This window comes from Leucoraja erinacea, chromosome 20, assembly GCF_028641065.1.
Source record: "Leucoraja erinacea ecotype New England chromosome 20, Leri_hhj_1, whole genome shotgun sequence".
NCBI classification, from domain to species: Eukaryota; Metazoa; Chordata; class Chondrichthyes; order Rajiformes; family Rajidae; genus Leucoraja; species Leucoraja erinaceus.
In genome coordinates this window covers 6,296,274-6,307,580 of record NC_073396.1, presented here as the reverse complement: position 1 = coordinate 6,307,580, position 11,307 = coordinate 6,296,274, and positions in this window count along the sequence as shown.

The window sequence follows — 11,307 nt, the reverse complement described above, 5'->3', positions numbered from 1 at the left end:
TAGACAGAAATTTCTAATATATTTATATACTTGAATTATGCAACTGACATAGAAAGAAGCAAACTGTAACTCTTCTTATTCTTTGCAACTGGCTTTCAACGTTACGTAGCTAATTTTATATAATTTCCATCTCAACAGTTGTATTCACTGTCAGTCCTAAAGGAATGATTTGATATTGCCAATAATTGAAGTTTTGATAAATGCAGGCTCAGGAAAAATGGTACAAGGTGAAATTACTCGATTTCTGTTCTTTTGATGGACTACTGAGGATTTATTACACAGCAATGAACTAAATGCTATGTGTTTGTTTTCAGTTCCTATTCAATAAACTGAAATATTAACTATACAAGACCATTTCCTTAATCATTTTTGTCAGTTATGTTAGTACACAATGGCTTGCCAGTGTTCATTTCTTTCAGGGCCACAGGCAAACGTACTTTTTTTGGGTCGAGACCCATATGATGAAGGGTCTGGACCCAAAATATCACCTAGTCCTTTTTTCCAGAGATGCTGCCTGCCCTGCTGAGTTACGCCAGCATTTTGTGTCTATCTTCGGTGTAAACCAGCATCCGCAGTTCATTCTTCCACATACTTATTTACTGGTATGGTTGCAAGCTTCAATAAAGCTTTGATCTAAACATATCCAGTGAAGGATAAAGAAAAGCATTTAATCAAGAGCTTTCAGAAACTTTTGTTGGCAACTATGGTCTTGGGTTTCCAGGAGTACTGCATGAAGAGGTTGGGTCATGACCACTATTTGACACAAATAGTAGAAGGTAGTATTGGGTAGTATCCCGAGAGTAAGCAAATCTCCCACACTTTAAAGACGTACAGGTTTGTTGGGTAATTGTTTTTGGTAAATCCCTAGTGTGTGTAGGATAGGGTTAGCGTGCGGGGATCACTGGTCAGTGCGGACACGGTGTGCCAAGCTCATGTTTCAGTGCTGTATCTCTAAAAAAAATATCAATTGGCCATTTTCACCATTAAAGTCGATATTCAATAGTCTTTTTACAGAATACCATCCTTAACTGAAACTGAAGAAAGGCAGTTTTGAAATTGTAAGTATCCTTCAGTCCCAAAGGGTACAATCAACTGTGCATGGAACATTAAACGTCTGGGTCTGGTCAACCTGTACTTTATGGCACATGTGCTGCTTCTCCTAATTGAAGGGTATCTCATCTTTTGTGGTTCGACCAATTTCCTCGTTCAAAGACAGTGCCTCACAGTTTGAGTTATGCTAAATACAGTACCTAGAATTTAAAGTACTTTACAATGCATTTATTCATATGTGGCAATGCGACATATTGCAGCAGAGCACTGGACATTCTCTCCCCAGTGACACTAGCAATGCAATATACCAGCATCTGAATGGCATAATGACAAGAATTATTTTTATCATACTCAAGTTGCTTCATCATATATACTGTTTCCTGCACAGCACCAAAACAGAAATATGTTTAAGTGTTGTGGCCACAATTCTCACTGACTGACATGACATTATGTTCCATTACAAATTCAATTTAAATCCATCAAAACAATGCTTTAAAATGTTTGCTTTGTGGCCTCAGCTGCTGGGAGCCAAAGACCAAAGTTCCCTCTTGAAGTTGCTAAGGTGCAGTGAAGATTTACGAGTGTGTTGTCAGGATTCGAGGGCCTGAGCTATAGGGAGAGGTTGGGCAGGCTAGAACTTTATCCTTTGGAACGCAGGAATATGAGGTGTATACGATCATGTGAGGAATAGAAATGGTAAATGCACGTTTACCCATAGTAAGGACATAGTTTATGGTGAGGGGGGAAAGATTGAATAGGAACCTGAGCAGTAACTTTTTTTTTACACAAAGGGTGGTGAGTATATAGAACGAGCTGTCAGAGGACATAGTTGAGGCAGATACTATCACAACGTTTAAGAAACATTTGGACAGGTAAATGGATAGGATAGATTTAGAGCGATATGGGCAAAACATAGGAAGAAAGGATTAGTGTCCCTGGAGCGATATGGGCCAAACATAGGCAGATAGGATTAGTGTCGCTGGAGCATGTTAGTTGGTGTGGGCAAATTGGGCCAGACAGCTTGTTTGACTCTATGACTCTAAGTGAAATCTCTTTGCTTCTACACATCACTTTCCTCTCTTGATTTGAATCTGAAATGTTGAATTGTTTACGGAGTAGCGTCATCAGAAAACAGCTCAAAGGATGGCTCACCAGCAAGGCTCACTCTCTTGGGCAACTATGGTTGGGCAATAAATGCAGGTCCTGCCAGTAACATCCATATCCTGAGAACTTAATCATTTAAAGAGGAAAGGTGGCAAACCAAACTACAGTACATATAGCCCAACAGAACAAAAACGTGCTGGAGGGAGGAACTTAGAGGGTCAGGCAGCACCTGTGGAGGGAACGGACAGGTGACATCTTGAGCCTGAACCCTTCTCCAGACGGATTGGAGGGGAAAGGCTGGATCAAAAAAGACCTATTGAGTTTCTCCAGCACTTTGGGTGTTGTTTAGGATTCCACCATCTGCAGTTCCGTTTGTCTACACAAAGTCCAAGAGGAGTAGGGAGGAATTGCAGGTGCTAGTTTACACCAAAGATAGACAAAAAAAGCTGGAGTAACCCTGCGGGTCAGGCAGCATCTCTGGAGAAAAGGATTCTTCAGAGATGCTGTCTGACCCGCTGAGTTACTCCAGCATTTTGTGTCTATCTTCGATTTAAACCAGCATCTGCAGTTCCTTCCTACACATTTGGCCTTTGGCACAACAGGCATTTAGTGCTGTCATAAGGACGTAGATTAATTTCTAGGCAAGTATAAATGTTGCTGATACCAATAAATAAAGTCTTTACAGCAACTTTGATTGTTTGATTCAAAATACTGTAGCTGGGGTTTTAAAGTAATTAGAATTTGACCATCAGGATCCCACAAACAACTGAAAATACTTTCCAAAATGTTTTTACCAATGGTCTATTATCTAAAGGAGCCTTTTCCTAATTAAGTTTGATCAAACTTCTAATAATATCTGGAATTAATTTACATGAGCAGAATTAAATATATCTATTGAATTGCTCTTCATTTCTTTTAGTACCTGCATTTGTGTTTTAAAGGTCTCAGCTTATCGAAAAACCTTGGGCTTTGATTCCATCTGCATTGTGACTCATTAAACTGGATTTGAGTTGTATAGTCTTGCGGGCACTGTATGTAACTTTATAATTCACATACCTATATCAGAATATTGTTCTTTAGCTTCTAACACTTTCTCACCAGCAGACTTCAAATTATTTTCAAAAGCAAGGGGACATGTTTTAAAAGCTACAATGAAATAATATGTTTTTTAAGGAGGAATAGGATTTAATTATACAACAACTGAAATTCTATAATTTCTAAAGGTTAATTGAATCAAAGAGTAAAAGATAGAGGAGGGTTTAAGTTTGGGTTTATTATTGTCATGTGTACTGAGGAACTGTCAAACGTTTTGTTTAACACACTATCCAAACAAATCAGATATACCATACATAAGCATGGTGGTGCAGCAGTAGAATTGCTGCCTTACTGCATTTACAGCGCTGGAGACCTGGGTTTGATCCAGAGTACGGGTGCTGTCTGCTACGGAGTTCTCCCCGTGACCGCGTGGGTTTTCTCCAAGATCTTCTGTTTCCTCCCACACTCCAAAGATGTACAGGTTAATTGGCTTGGTATAAGTAAGTGTAAATTGTTCCTAGTGTGCGCAGGGTAGTGTTAATGTGCAGGGATCGCTGATCGGTGGGGACACGGGCCAAAGGGCCTGTTTCCACTCTGTATCTCTAAACTAAAGATAGATACAATCAGTTCCAACTCACGAAGAGACTTCATTTAAATGTTAATAACTTTTTTTACATTTTGAAGCCAATTAATTAATTTTGCTGCTAGATTGAGAAGATAATTGCAAATTGTTTATCCAGTGAAATGGGCAAGATGGTGAACAATTAAAAGGGCAGAGGCCTGCTACTGATCTACAAGATCCCTAGTGTGCATTGAAAATTAGTGCAATTATAAATATTGAAATCATGCCCTTGTTTAGGATGTGAAAGCCTTTTTAAATTGGTTGTTCATTGTCTGACCAATATTTTACTTTAAATGTCCTGACTAGCAGAATGTAACAAGATTTATGAAAGCCACTTCAAAGACCTTTTCCACAATTTTTCTTAGTTTGGAGTCAAATCACAAACAGAATCTCTGTATATGTTAGACGGAAGGCAGGTCTTAACTGACTGAAACATGCCACCTAAAACAGGGTAGCACATCCTTGATAATTTGAGTATATGTTAAACCTTTGTATAGTTTAGTTTAGTTTACTTTTGTTTAGTTTAGAGATACAGCACGGAAACAGGCCCTTCGGCCCACCGAGTCCATGCTGATGCCCCACACTGATCCCCCACACACTAACGCTATCCAACACACTAGGGATAACTTACAATTACACCACGCCAATTAACCTACAAACCTGTGCGACTTTGGACTGTGGGAGGAAACCGGCGATCCCGAAGAAAACCCACGCAGGTCACGGGGAGAACGTACAAACTCCGTACGGACAAGCACCCGCTATCAGGATTGAACCTGGGTCTCTGACGCTGTAAGGCAGCAACTCTATCACCGTGCCACCCTTTGGAGTGGGTTATGAATTCACACCAATCTGTATCAGTGATAGGAATGCTACTACTCAGTACAACTAAAAAGATATATTCATCAGAAACCATCAGTAACCACACCTGTAGGCTTAATCTTCCGTTTTCTAGTCAATCTTTCTATTGTAGCTGTTTTAATCAAGACTTATCTTCATAATTTCATTCTGTGTAAAAATAATCACTTTGATTACAACTTAACGGATATCTGGTTTGATAAATTATTGGGGATACAGCGTGGAAACAGGCCCTTCGGCCAAGCGAGTCCACGATGACCATTGATCACGCATACACTTGTTCTATACTACACACGAGGGACAATTTATAAAAATCTAATTATCCTATAAACCTTTACATCTTGGGAATTGGGAAGAAACCGGAGCACTCGGAGAAAACCCACATGGCCACGGGGGTGGGGTGGGGAAAAGCACAAACTCCATACAGACAGCACCCATAGTCAGGATCCAACCTGAGTCTCTGGCATTGTAAGGCAGCAACTCTACCGTAACTCTACCATCTTTAACTTAATTCTTAACAACTTCCACAAGGCAAATAAATTAATATTCAAAAGAAATAACTTAAATGTAAAGAGCATCATTTAAGGTTTCATTGATTCCATTTCACTGAACTAATATACACATTAGGTTCATTGCGCATGTACAATTAATATAAATTGTTGTGTTCTATTGCAATTATCATCATGGTCATCACATCAACATTAAGGTGAAATCATTATGCTGATATGAATTTTCAGATATGTTCAATTCACTGAAAATGCTTCATAAATGATAACACAGCTCACAAAAAATAATAATCAGAGGAAAATTGAGTTAGCATGCTACATAACAAGTTGGTTATTTTACTATATTGTACCCAAATTATAATGAATATCTTTGTTCGTGTTTTCAAGATGTGTTTAGAAGGATTCATTTTAACTACAAGTTGCAGTGACATCTAGTGTTCATGAGCTACATAAAAAGCTATTCTTCCATCGAGAGAATTAGAATAATGGGGTGAGAATAAGTTGTTGTGGATGCTACATCATAGGAGAACTAGAATAGTCTTGTAGATAGTGTAATCTAGATTTACCAAAATGATATCTAGACTCCAAGGAAAGATTCCACAAACTAAGATTGGGAATTCAGAAGGTGATAGGTGAAGGATCAAAAGAAAAACAAAATACTGGAGTAATTCAGCAGACAGGCAGGATCTCTGGAGAACATGGAGAGGTGATGTTTCAGGTTGGGACCCCTCTTGAGATTCTGATCAGCACAGTGACACAGTGGAGGAGTTGCTACATTAGTGTTAGAGACCCGGGTTCAATCCTGATCACAGATGCTGACCGTACGGGAGTGTGTACATTCTCCCTATGACCGCTTGGGTTTTCTCCAGGTGCTCCCCTTTCCTTCCACATTCCAAAGACATGCAGGTGTGTAGGTTAATTGTTTAACGTGTACTTGATGTTGCATTCCAAGAAGCACACGGTCCTCACAACTCAATCAACTAATTCCAAAGGCAAGGGAACCAAGCCGATTGGAGCTGATAGATCTGTTGCAGCCTTCGTCCGCCTTCACAGCCGTTGAGTTCAAGATAACTTGGTCCGCCGTTGAGGTTTTGCAGGTTGGATCGTTCTTAGTCTGGACCCCCATCCTCGACCGTGCCGCCATGGGTGGCCCAACCCGAAGCTGATGGGAAGGCTGAGAAGGCAGGTACAGGATACTGAGTTGGATGATCAGCCATGATCATATTGAATGGCGGTGCAGGCTGGAAGGGCCGAATGGCCTACTCCTGCACCTATTTTCTATGTTTCTATGTTTCTAAGCTGGTGCTTCAGAAGGCATCGCTCTCGGAATCATGGGGTCACACAAGCCTCTTCACCAAGACAAGGTCAACGATCCAAAGAGGCCTTGAGTTATAAGGAGAGACTGAATGGGCAGGAACTTTTTTAAAAATTCTATTTACTTTATTTTCCCCTGGATCGTTGGAACTTAAATGGTGAGCTTATTGAGGTTTTTAAAATCACAATGGGTATAGATAAGGTGCATGGTCACAATCTTTTACCCAGGGCAGGAGAATGAATAACTCGGGGACATGGGTTTAAGGTGAGAAGGGGAAGATTTTTGGGGGCAGCTTTTTCTATGGAGGGCATTGGGTATATGGAAAGACCACATGAGAAAGCTGTAAACGGGGGTTTAAGAGACATTTGGATTATAGACCTGGATGGATATAGACCAATCGCAGGCATATCTCTGCCTTAAAAATTGGCTTGGTGTCAATGCACAATTTCCCCTAGTGTGTGTAGGGTAGTGTTAATGTGGGGGATCGCTGGTCGGTGTGGACTCGATGGGCCGAAGGGCCTTTTTCCGCCCTGTATCTCTAAACTAAATTTTTAAAAATATATTCTGCACCAATTTTACATCAAAAATGGACATCACTGACCCATATTTCTATTTGTGCATTCAGTTCTCTATGTGTAAAACATAATGTTCAGTGTTGTTAAGTTTTCTGAAATTTAGGTCATTGAACAGATGAATTTCATTGAGCAGAACATTTATATAAGCCTCAGCAAAATAATTAGCAAAAGCAACATACTATGACATGAAGCAAAAACTGTAATAAACAGCAACAGTGCCACACCAAGGAGTTCTTGTGGATCACAGTAAGCAAATGCAAGAGCTAAATAAATATGAAGGATATGTAAGGTCATAAGGTTAATATGTAAGGTCATATGTACGGTCATAAGTGATAGGAGCAGAATTAGGCCATTCGGCCCATCAAGTCTACTCCTCCATCCAATCATGGCTGATCTATCTCTCCCTGCTGACCTCATTCTACTGCCTTCTCCCCATAACCCATGACACCAATACTAATCAAGAATCTATCTATCTTTGCCTTAAAAATATCTCTGCCTTAAAAATGTACTTGATGGGGTTATCCAGAGTCCACTCCCTGGGTTCATATCATTATTATTTCAAACTGAGAGTTAAAATAACATTTTTGAACATCTTTTTTTTAGGTCATTGCCTAGCAGACCTGAACTAAGCGCATACCATGCAGGCTTTGAAGTCTGATGTGTGATGAAACCTGGGTTAAACCGATGACACAGACAGCTGTTTACCAGCGGGAGCTCATTATCATCCTGGGAGCACAGTTTAAGATAAGTTGATGACGTTGGCCTCAGAATTCTTTGAGAAAATATTACATAGAAGAAATACTGAGTTTGCATTTGGAAAACAGCCATTAATTTATCAAAGACAGCTTCAATGTTCTCATGGCCATATTATTTTATTAGTTTAGTTTAGTTTAGTTTAGTTTAGTTTAGTTTAGAGGCACAGCGCAGGAACAGGACCTTCGGCCCACCAAGTCTGCGCCATCTTGCGATCCTCATACATTTTCACTATACTACACACTGTACTACACACAAAATTTACATTTTTTACTGAAGCCAGTTAATTGTCAAATCTGAGCGTTTTGGAGTGTGGGAGGAAACCGGAGCACCCAGGGAAAACCCACGTGATCACAGGGAAAACGTATTAACTCCGTACAGATAGCACCCGTAGTCAGGATTGAACCCAGGTCACTACCACTGTAAAGCAGCAACTCTACCGCAGCACCACCATATTCATTAGACAACCATGAAAATACTGATTATAAACATAATTAAATTATAATGTATGAACTAGGCATTTACTATTAAATGTCATTAGTGAAATAATCAAAAACGACTTCAATCTTATTGTATGTTTTTTGCAAAGTCTAACTATTACAATTTTTTCAAAGTGGTAATTGTTTGTCACAAGCATTTTGGAACCAACTATCTGGTAATTTAGTCCAGGCTCACCTTGGTTTTCATCTTGGTTTGTGCTTTACACTGTCAGAATTCGCAAGCCAAAATAAATTTTACTGTCACTGAGAGGTTGAAAAAGACATGAAGTTAAATATAATATCATTTTTTATTTCAAAAACGTTAGTTGGATTGTTTTACTTTGAGGTGCACTGACTGTAAAGACAAAAGTAGTATCATAGGATACTGGAGAAAATGTTGACCAAATAGCTCATTAAATCTGTCCCAGAGACACACAATGACATAGGAGCAGAATTAGGCCAGTCAGTACATCGAGTCTACTCCATCATTCAATCATGGCTGATCTATTTTTCCAATTCTCCTGCCTTCTGTCCGTCATGTTTGATGCCCTTCACGAACCTATCAATCTCAGTCTTAAAAATACCCAATGACGTAGTATGTGGTAATGAATTCCACAGATTCACGAGCCCCCTTATAAAAATAAATTCCTCCTCGTCTCCATTTTGAAGGTACGTCCTTTTTTTTGAGGCCGCGCTCTCTGGTCCTAGACTCTCCCATTACTGGAAACTTCTTTCCCACATCCTAGATACATAACCAAGATGGATCTCCATCTCATGTGGAAGTAAAAGTGAAAATGTGACTGAAATTCAAGAACCATTAGTACATTACCAAGTAAGCAAAATTAGATTCAATGCTAAAACTTTCGGAGTTAATTTACAGTGGTTGTAAAAACTTCAGCACCCATATGCCCTTTAAAGTGTATTTAGTGTCACTTGTCACTTCAATTGTTTTTACCTTTTTATTAGTTTTATCATTAGAACTAAAGAGGAACCATCTGGGCCAACAATTACTTCCTTTGTGCTTTCTCCCCTTTCAAAAAAACTCAATAAATTTGTTCCCAGATGAATGGATTCTAAACAAGAGTATTGAATTAACAATAGTTGACCGGGGTTTAAGAGGAGACCGTAAGATCAAATATCGAACTGTGCATATTGCAACTGTTTCATGAAATCAACACCTACTGTAGGTATTTGTCATCAAATGTTGAGGGTATCCGTCAATTCCCCTCACTCACAAACAGGTCAGATATCACCTAACAAACAGCGAATTCAATCATTACTGCAGTTTCACAGTCTAAATGTTCAATTAGAGAGAATGATATCCATTGTCTGATGTCTATCAGTAACTCCTCAATAACTTATGGAGCACGGTAGAGATACGGTATGGAAGCAGGTTCTTTGGCCCGCCAAACCTGCACCGACCAGCGATCATACATACACCAGTATGTTCTACTTACAGATACCATTTAAATTACAAACCTGTAAGTCTTTAGGATGTCCAGGAACATCACTGAGATTGTCAAACGGGCCCATCAGCGACTGCAACTCAAACAGGTCTCACTTCCCACCAACATACTCAGGACTTTTTACAGAGGCACGGTGGAGTCTGTACTCAAGTACTGCATGAACACGTGGTACTCCAACTGTAACTGCTCAGACAGGAAGTCTCTGCAGAGGGTAGTGAGGGGAGCAGAGAGGATCATTGGCGTCTCGCTCACCCTCGGTACAAGAACTGTTCCAGAGAAACACTTTTTTTAAACTATTCGTACTGTTTTTTATCAGGAATGGATTGCTTTTTACTTATGCGTGAAATGTTTAAGTTTTTATGTGCAATGCTCCGGTATTCCCTGGGAAACATCTTCTCATTTTGCACTGTACAATTGTTGCTTTGCATGATGACAATAAAAGGATGATGATGATGATGATGATGATGTGCGAGGAAACTGGAGCACCCAGAGAAAACCCACGCGTTCACAGGGAGAACTTACAAACTCCGTATAGACAGCACCCGAGGTCAGGATCAAACTGGGGTTCCTGCTGTTGTGAGGCAGCAACTCTACCACTGCGCCACCGTTCTGTCCAGAGTGGTCCTTAATTTCAATTATATGAAAGAGAACAGAGATAATTAATTGGAAAACTAGTAGAACATAAATAATGAAGAACAATAAGATATATTTTAATACCAAACAGAAAGGTTTATGTGAAATTCTTTGCCACTGGTTAGAAGAGGGTACCACAAGAAATAAATGAAAATATTAAGATTAAAGAGGCTTAAGTCATAGCCATTTTTAAAATGTAATTCTCGTCTGGAAAAAAATAGTATAGGGAAACAAAAAGAAAGCAACAAGGTTCAAATTTTTTGGGATATATCTTGGGATTTTGCAAAGTACTAACAAATGAAAAGGATAGTTTATTAGGTAGTGAGATAACTGACACAATGTGTACTTGAATGCAAAGGACTATTGACAATAAAGTTTGAATCTGAATTTGAATTGCTAATCGGTATTTTGAATCAGCATTCATGGAACCATGCAGTAGGTAGCTTGTACTTGAAAGGAAAGGACTGATGGAATTGTTAATATATATTTTGAATCCCCATTAACGAAAGAATAGTAGGCCAGAAGAAAAGTAAAGTTATAGTTCTGTTAAATATCTGACCAAAACTTAGTAAATTATTAGCAATAAAAGATGAAGCAAATCATAAATATGTCATGCATGTTAACATTCTTTATGATTTGCCATTGCAATTTATAGAGTCAATGCCGTTTTAATGTCTTCCAGTCTCAATTACTGGCAAGGAAATTCTTTAATGCCAATCTGAACTTGTCAGCTGTGAACCTCATAAACACTAATCATTGTCAACCTACGAACCGAAAATTCTGCCAAAAATCATTTATATGAGTCATAAAAGTCATACGAGTCAGATAATCCATTTGACATAACAGATATAAAAGCAATGGGGATATTAATTTTCATTGTAATAACTGCTGTAAGGAAAGATCTTGTAACATGA